At 49.0% G+C, this 9477-nt stretch overlaps 1 long non-coding RNA gene across 1 annotated transcript; it reads right to left on the bottom strand.

The window, feature by feature from the left end:
• Nucleotides 1–2935: 2935 nt before the first annotated feature.
• LOC135282102 (uncharacterized) lies at nt 2936–5382 on the bottom strand. Its single transcript, XR_010348431.1, has 2 exons — nt 3772–5382; nt 2936–3396 (listed from the first exon to the last, which is right to left on the bottom strand). It is a non-coding gene; the product is annotated as an uncharacterized LOC135282102 (long non-coding RNA).
• Between the last annotated feature and the right edge of the window lie 4095 nt (nt 5383–9477).

The following is a 9477-nucleotide window of genomic DNA, read 5'->3' as shown; positions in this document are numbered from 1 at the left end:
TATCCCCATCCCTCTGAGCTCATCTCCTGCCTACACTGGCTGAGCCCACCACCAGGCACTCCAATGCACCCACCAACACAGCACAGGCACAGCTGGGCAGGATCCCTTTTATTCTGCAGGATTAGAAATGCTCCAACCAAATGTGCCATGTAATTACTGCAGTAATGTATAAAGCAGAGTGGAGGTGGTGAGTAGTTCATGGTGCCTTATTTAGTGGCAGGTAATTAGTTAAGTTACAGGGTTGGGGATTTTTTTTCTTTCTTTCTTAATCTTTTGCTCTTCTGTGAAAAATTCAATTTGCCTTAAGGCAGTGTTGAGAGCTGATACTGACCTAATCCCTGAGCAGCCAGACCTGACCTGCTGCAAATTCCCACCTCTATCACAAAACCACATTCCTCTCCCTGACAATACAATGCCCCTGGTTCCTTTTACCTTCAGACCCTGCTTAATATGTGTGCTTCAAAGCACATTATATAACAGTGAATCAAGTGTCAAATCTGAGCCAGAAGGTGAAAATGTATTTGTCTTGTTCTGCCAGCCTGAAAAAGCAGCATTAAATATTTTCTGTAGTTCTTTCTTTGAAGGCTTCCAGATTTTCCTTCTTCTCCCTTCCGTGTTAGGATCTTAATCTTTCTGCTCAGCAAACATTAATTCTCTTCTGTCCTGCTAGTGTTAAAATTGGCATCTCTGTTAATCACTCTTCCCCCTTTCTCTGTGCACCTAATTGACCATTACCACTACTAATGTCACCAGGAATCTGGGAGGAATACTTAATATCAAGGTTCTCCTGGGGAACAGCTCAGGGAGGAGCTGCAGGCTGAAATAAGCATTTATTTCTTCTTCCAGCCCTGCAGTAACAGAGAGCTTGACATACACTCTCCTCCCTCTGCATTCAGAAGTTTAAGCAAATAATTTGAAGGTTGTATTCTCGAGCACAAGGGTGTTCCAACACCCTCCCAGTGACACCCAGCTGTATTCCTGAAACACAAGGGTAATAGTGGCCTTGGACATGTGGGTGTCAGCATGTGGAAGGAAAAAGCACAAATGTATTTACATCACACAAAAAATGTGGGCTGGTGGCTCAGAGGTGAGCAGTGATGTGTGAGCAAAGCTGTGGCACATTGCACCAGGGTGTGCATAGAGCATATTCCAGCTGCATCATCCTGCTCCTGCTAAGCCATTAGTGCTGCATTCCACCGGGAGAAGATAAATGCTCCCAGGCTCCAGGAACTGGTGGCAGAATGTGCTGTACTGAGAATAAAGGGATGAGGCGTCAGTGCTGGCACTGTGACCCCTGTGGGATGCAGCAGGGACAGCCAGCAGTGCCAGCTGCAGGTGCTGCTTCACTCACAGCAGGACAAGCGTGCAGCCATCAGACCCTGGAGTACAAGAGCAAAGCATAAAGTTACACCAGGGCACCTTTCCAGACCATGCCCACACCAGTGTGCTCAACACTGAGTGCAGGAACTTAGAGCTGAATGAAAATCATCCACTCATGGAATGGTTGGGTTGGAAGGGACCTTAGAGACCACCCAGTTACACCCCCTGCCATGGGCAGGGACACCTTCCACTGCCCCAGCCTGCTCCAAGCCCTGTCCAACCTGGCCAGGGATGGGGCAGCCACAGCTTCTCTGGGCATCCTGTGCCAGGGCCTCACCACCCTCAAAGGGAGGACTTTATTCCTTACATTTAATCCAAATGTACCCTTTTCAGTATGCAATGTCTCTGTGTGCACAGGCTCACAGGTTTACAAACCTTCATGAGCCTCTCTGGAAAGAGTCACTGGAGGGCTGGGCATGACAGCAGGGTCATTGCTGCTGCTCTACACATGTTCTGCTTCCCAAATGGCCAGGGAATGCAGTTTTGACAAAAAATGGAGAGAGTAGTGGAAAACAGAGCATGTCTTGTGGAGCTCTGATAACCAAAGGCTTTTCATTCTGCTTTCCATGGAACCGTGCTAAGAGGAAGAGGGACAGCTCTGGAAAATCCCACTGCTCCACCTGCACCTGGGTGTATTGTTTGGGCTGGAGTTAATTTTCTTCCCAGTAGCTGCCATGGGCCTGTTTGGGGTTTGTGCTGAGCACAGTGCTGATAACACAGGGGTGTTTCAGTTCCTGCTGAGCGGGGCTTGCACCGTGCCAAGGACTGTTCTATTCCAGCAGCCAGAGCCCGGGGTGCTGCAGATGTGGCTGGGGACACAGGGGGGACAGCTGACCCCAGCTGGCCCCAGGGACACACAGCCCGTGGGGCCTCATGCTCAGCACTCAGAGCTGGGGGAGGAGAGGAAAAGGGGACATTTGGAGTGTTTGTCTTCCCCAGCCACTCGTGATGGGGCTCTGCTAAGGAGGGCTGAACACCTGCTGCCCGTGGGGAGTGGGAATGAATTCCTTCTTTGGTTTTGCTTGTATGAGTGACTTTTGCTTCCCATATGAAACTGCCTTTATCTCAACCCATGAGTTTTCTCACTTTTATCTCACCCCTCACACTGGGGCAGTGAAAAAATGGCTCCATGGGGCTGAGATGTTGGCTGGAGTCAAACCACAACACCAGGGAGGGAGGATGCTGTGGGCATGAAATGGGATTCTCTCTCCACATCTCAAGCAGGGCATTCTGCATTTTATATCCTACATCCATCCTAGCTAATACCTTAAATTTCTTTTTCCAATAGCTAAATTATTTTTAAAATCTTGTCATTTACTCATTTGAGGAAACTGTCTTTTCTCTGGAGAAATTATTCCATCGTTCTGTTGAGTAAGGAAGAAATTAAACATGATCATATTAATTATGGTTCCTCATTTAACATAAAGCTGTAATCAAATGGCTTTTATGTCTAAACAGTTGTGGCAGTAGTACTAAAAATTGTGCCATTAAAGGCTTGCACTTAACTTAAAAATATTTGAATTATACCTCTCAGAAGAAACCGATGCCACATTGAGAGAGGTACAACCTTTTTATTTTCAAGCACAAACATGAAGGTGCAAAACACTTTAAAAAGAAACTTACTTTTGTTTTAATTTCCAGGAAGATCTGAAATAATATATATATTTATAGTAATATAAAATACCAGGGTGTTTTTTGCTTAGATTTAAGCCATAGTGCCTTCTTTTGAAAGGAAGGGGCAGCTTGGTTGGGCATCTTCTGACAAAGTCCATGAAACAAAAATATGTCAAGGACAAGAAGTCTGCAAAGCAGGAGAAGTGGAATCTGTCACTTCTGGCAGGGCTGGGCTCACTGGGTTCCTACCAGCCTGATGGGGACTGCTGCTGTCTGTGGCTCCAAAGTCAGCCTCAGATTTGAGGACTAATTTCCTGAGCCAGAAAACCCAGGAGCATTTCTGTCTGCATTTCAGGAAAACACTTCCTTCAATTCAGGAGCTGGAGCTGCTCAAACAGCCGCCTACGAGGAAGAAAAATAGGAAATGGTCAGAGAGACCGCTCAGAACGAGGGTTCCTTCTACGGGAAACACCAAATTGCTATTTTGGGTCCAAAATCACAACAGTGGTGTTTGGAGGGGTGATTTTTGTCTTGTTTTCTTAATATCTACTTCTTCCAGAGCAGGCACATTCCCATGTGAACCAGCTCTGCTTCCCACGTGCTCCGTAGCTCAGTCCCTGCTGCCAGCCCCTGCACAGGGGCGTTGGAGAGCACTTGAAAGTAAAAGTTCTCCTGAAACAGTGACCATCTACTTAACCCCTCCCCATAAAACTCAGAGCTTGAGATAAACCCCTCTCCGAGCCCTGCTTCCCAGAGTGTAAGGGTGCACTTTCATACCTGATAAAATCAATTGTTGGTTGCTGCTGGCTCCTGTGGCTGAAGTGACACTGCTTGTAAAACTCCCATGCACAGCTCCTAAATTCATAATTAAATACACATTTCCAAGCTCTCAATAAGACACAGAGTACAACCAGTGCTTGTACCTCTTTCAAATCCCAGCATGTAAAATTGCAGAGTGGGTTGAAGGTGATATAATGTTATAAAGTGCATTTTGAGTTGGGTAAACACACTCAAGGCATTTATGGTTCCTGGGAATTGTCATCTCTGCTGCCTGGGGATTCTGTTGTGTGGTGAAAAACAATATTAACTAAGATTCCTAGCATGTATCCAAGAGACTGGGCTCACGGGGAGTTTAGATATGAGTTATTCCCTCCATTTTTGCATCATTATAAAAGCTGTTCTCACCCAGTACCCGAACTAATGGATCTGGGCAGCAAGGGGCAGAAACAGCCTCCTGCGACCAGGAGCTGTGGTAAAAGGCACGGGTGTGGCAGTTTTACAGCACAGGGGCAAGCCAAGCCCTCGGGAGCTGGGGAATCATCCCTGGCAGCCCGGATTCAGGGCAGCCCTGTGGGAGGGGGCCCGGGGAAAGCTCTCCTGGACCACACGCTGGGTATTCCCACCTCTCCCAGCATGAACCTGAAGCATGAACCCAGCACAAAAAGCTCTGTATCCTCCTAGTTCTTCTCTCCCAAGAAAAACTCCACAAATTCCCAGGAGTGCCCAGTCGCATCTTCTCCCCCTGCCGGCGCTGCAGCACCACCAGCTGCTCTCGGGCACCTTTGCTGCTGGCGAGGGACATTGCTGCGGCACAGGAGGGCACGGCTGGGCACAAATCACCGAGGGGGATACATTGGTAAAGAATACTTAAAACCCGATAGACAGTTTACACTATTTTGCTACACTGTGTAGCAAATTTCGCTACATGGTCTAGCAAAAGTTAATAGGCAAAAACACATTTATAAGGTGTTATGACCAAGAGACAGGTTCGTTCTGATAGAATAGCGTTAGGTTTTAATCTCTTTTGTCTTACCATTCACCGAGACTGATAAGAGAATAAAATATTCTATTTTGACTGATAATAAATATTTTGCTCTATTTCCTCTGAAAAACTAAGAGTAATGCAACCCGGCAGGCTGGGCAGAGCCCCCAAAGGGTGATGCCCTGTGCCCCCGGGCGATGGCAGTGCCAGGGCAGCGGGACAGCAGCCCCGGCCCCGGCTGGATGAGCCCGGCTCAGCTCTTCCCGTTCCCAGGCCAGGGGACACTCCCGGGGCAGAATATCAAAGGCCTCCTGCGAACCACGTCAGGCAAAAAGCATAAATAAAACCTCCAGAGGAGTCACAGCAGTTCCCACAACAAGAAGCTAGCAGCGGTTAACAAAGGATAAAAGCAAATAACCGAGCCCCCAGTTCCTTCCATCGGCACCACCCTGGAGCGGGAGGGTGTCCATCGCTGCTGGAATCAAAGCCTTCCTCTCCATTGTTTCCAAGGCGGCCAGGACAGCCCGTGGCCGTCTGCCACAGCAGGAATGCATGGAGGGAGCCCGGAGCTCCTCCTGCTGCTGTCCGGGCCCCTCTGGCAGGGCAGGAGCAGAGCCGGGCTCGCTGTGCCCCTCCCAGCCCTGCCCTGCTGGGCACAGCCTGGGGCTGGCACAGCCTGGGGGATGGCACAGCCTGGGGCTGGCACAGCCTGGGGATGGCACAGCCTGGGGATGGCACAGCCTGGGGCTGGCACAGCCTGGGGATGGCACAGCCTGGGGCTGGCACAGCCTGGGGATGGCACAGCCTGGGGCTGGCACAGCCTGGGGATGGCACAGCCTGGGGCTGGCACAGCCTGGGTGATGGCACAGCCTGGGGATGGCACAGCTGGGGGATGGCACAGCCTGGGGATGGCACAGCCTGGGGATGGCACAGCCTGGGGCTGGCACAGCTGGGGGATGGCACAGCCTGGGGCTGGCACAGCCTGGGGATGGCACAGCCTGGGGATGGCACAGCCGGGGGATGGCACAGCTGGGGGATGGCACAGCCTGGGGATGGCACAGCCGGGGGATGGCACAGCTGGGGGATGGCACAGCCTGGGGATGGCACAGCTGCTCGGCTGCAGCTCTGCAGCATCCCCAGCCCGGCACTCCAACGTGATGCTCAGTGCAGCGTGGTGTTGCTGCTCCAAGCTCATAATCCTTGCTGTAGTTTGGATGCTTTCACCTGTCCTGTCAACAGGGCTCTGGGTGGATCCCACATGAGCACTCCAGGAGCACTGTGCTCCCGTGGTCCTGGCTGTGTAGCAGTGAGCAGCTGGGATGATTTCCCATCCTCTCCCTGTTTTACACACACAGCACATTGCTCCTATTCCTGAACTTCCCCCCAAACATCTCCTGGAGGTCACTTCCAGGACCAGGCTGGAGGAACCTTTGATCCAACAAATCTGTGTGTTTATTAAGGGAAGTTCATGACTGAGTCTGGATGAAACTATTTTGACTTAACCCCCTTTATGGTGTCTATATGGAGAGTTTGGCCACATTGCAGCCTGAGTTCTGCTGGTCTCCCTATCTACCTTTGCAAAGATGCAAATTTCTGTTTCACCCACAGAGAACTTGCTCCAACAGGGTCTCCATCAATGGCAATACTTGAAAAACCCAAGCAGAAAGTAGTTATTGAATAGGGAGGCAAAAACTCTGCTCACCATTACTGCAAAAGCACAGTTTGCTGTCATGGACTATCTTTCAGGGAGATTGTATCCTAAATGGGGCTTTTCATGAGAAATCCACTTAGTATTCCTCTAAAATTCCAGGAGGGTGAAATCCCCCACTCCTTCATCTCATTAAGGATGAAAGAATGCCAGGTATGTGGCAGGAATCTGGGGTGAGAGGAGGAGTGGGGTATATTTTAACTAAGTTGTAGAATGGGAAAAATAAACTGATCTAAGGATGAGGACATGAAATATATTTCCCAAAGCTGAGAAGCAGTGTTAGCCAGGAGAAATGTGCTAATGCACAAGGAACACAAAACTGTGTTTAAAGGTTACATGTCATTGTGGATGTGCTCGAGAAAGCACTTTGGGACCCTCTCAAGGCATTTTGCCTCTGGAGCAACTGAGATTTTATCAGTTGATGGCTTCTAGATCAGGTGGATTTATCTAAGTGTAGCAGACAAAAGGCAGCTGGTGCTCAAGGTGAGGGGGTGACAGGGACTTCTGTGTACCACAGGGGACTTTTTTGCATTCTAGCAGGGACTGAGTTATTTCTAAAGTGTTGTGGGGAAGCCCTGTAGACCCCTCAAAGCAGAGCAGGAAGATCAGACCAACAGGACTGCTCCTCATCTGGGGCTGCTGTTCAGGTGCAGAACAAGTGTCAGTGAGGCAGGACAGTTTTACCCATTAGTGTTCTCCTTTGAAGGGGATGAAAACACCCCGAAGAACAAAACATCCACATCAAAATGTTTAGTGGAAAGATAAGACTACCCAAAAACTGTTTGCACAGACTGGAACTTGTTACCAAGCAAGCTCAGACAAGGCAGTGAGTGCCCAGCCTCCCAGGATGTACAGGACATTTTTTGCACTTGGCATGAGGAGCCATTTAGGAGCAGGGAGTGTGCTCCAGGAGAGCTGCAGAAACGGGGTGATTGTTTAGAGAGGAGGAAAATCAGCCTCTGCTGCAGCCAACAGCCTCCCAACCCTCCTGGGCACTGTGTCACCACAGTCCTTTGGGGGCTGCAAGTTGCCATCATCCCTCAATCCTTCTCCCACCCAGAGGTCCACGATGCATCCTTGCCCTTCCCCTAAATGAGGAAGGCACCCAATGCCCTGTGCTCTCCCTGCTATCCAATACTCTATCACCCACTATATTCCCAAAAAGCTCAAACAAGAGGAGCTTTCCAAAGGTCTCTCTCCTCTGGAATTCATTTGACATAGGTTTGAACAAAGCCACACTTTTCCCTTGCAAGTTCTGATGCTCATTTATCCAGGCAGACCTGCCACAAGATTCCCTGGGGACAAGCTTCCTCCTGATGTAACAGCCTGACTACTGGAAGTGCAGGAACTTGGATGCCTTCACAGAACATCACTGACAACATAGAAATGCTTTCCCCATCAACACTGCATATTCACCTCCTGTCAGAAGAAGGAAGAAGCTGTTTCGTACTTCTCGGTTCTGAAATAATTTAAAAGCTAAAAAAAATACTGTCCTGACTAAACCCAGGAATTTTAAGAGCACAAAAGTTTCTCAGTCAGACCATAAATCCAGCTTGATTCATACTCTGATAGTGGGGAACAGCAATTGCTTAAAAATAAAAGTATACCTGCACAGAGTGATTCTCACTGTACCTGAGACTTTTGCTGGCTTCAGGAAATGAGTGGCTTGAAGATTTTTCCACTTGGCACACTGTGCATTCAGCACAGATGGACCAAGTCTCCATGATTTTACTTGACCTCCCTCCTTCCCCAGAGGAGTTGTGCACTCTGTGAAAGCCTCAGCCAGCACCACTCTCAGGCTGGCTCTGCTGAGACAGAACTGAGGGCAGAGCAGCGGCTGTGAATTGTCACCAGCAAACACTGCTATGAGCTGGATGCATGAAAATGATTCTTTCATCATGGCCTCTGCTGCATTAGGAAATAGGAACCAAGTCCGCTGCTCAGAAAGAGAGAAAATACCCCAAAGGGTGTAAAAAAAGAAATATGACTTAAAAATAAACAACAACAAAAAATCCCTTGAAACTATGACATCTTGCTAACATGAGGGCTGAAATCGTGTGAACAAGGAGGGGAAAAAGGTGTTTGTCAACTACACACAGGAAGCTGAGTGCCTGAAAAGGAATGAAAGAAGCCTGAAAATCTCTTGGCAAACCATGCTCAGGGTCTGAGCCATTTACACCCAAATTCTGCTGCAGCTGATGCTCAGGGAGCAGCTCTCTCCCAGCACAGAGCAGTGGGAGTGAGCAGTGGGGAGCAGCACAGCTGCTTGTGCCTGGCATTCCCAACCATCGGCTGGAAATCCCACCATATGACTTTGGGGATAATGTTAAATCCATTACAGCATTCTCCTCCATCCCACACAAGCTTCAAAACTTGTGGTTTATGACTGACTGCCAGAGGATCACTGTGGGCTTTCTCTGGAGGGATAATCCTAAATTTTAAGTGACACTCCACGGGCATCTTCTCTTTCTTCCGAGATGCTGTCTTACACAGCACATTAAGTATTCCAGAGATTAATAACTGGAGCAGAGAGTTCTAATCTTGGTGTCCTAGCAGAGATTTAGCAAAGAACATGTTTGAAGTTGCTGTGGCACAGGAAGCATAAGAAGCCCTGAAGCCCCAAAGCGAGGCTCGTCGGCAGCTCCAAAGGAAATCTGGGACATGGGACACGTGATGGATGTTCGGTCTCCAGGGCTGCTCACTGACGTGGTGTTTCCACCCAGAGCAGATCTTAGGGACCCTGTGAAAGGTGGGACCCAGTTTGAGCTCTCTTTTAAATAGACCAAACTCAGGACTGCTGTGAAATTGTACTGTCGTACTCTTTGACCTGAATTAGGGCATAACTGAATTGCATAACCAGGTTACAGGTTGCTTTGAACTTAATTTACCAAGGACCAAATGGGAACCATTTGACCATCTGAGACCTGGCAATTGCCCTGGGCCAGCTTGGAGGACACTGCCAGGATAAGCACAGCAATGATTCTGAGACTGCTGGCACAGAGGTTCTCTCAAC

Source organism: Passer domesticus, chromosome 16 (genome assembly GCF_036417665.1).
Source record: "Passer domesticus isolate bPasDom1 chromosome 16, bPasDom1.hap1, whole genome shotgun sequence".
Classification (NCBI taxonomy): Eukaryota; Metazoa; Chordata; class Aves; order Passeriformes; family Passeridae; genus Passer; species Passer domesticus.
Note: the sequence above shows the minus strand (reverse complement) of the source record. Positions and strands in the feature narration are given on the sequence as shown.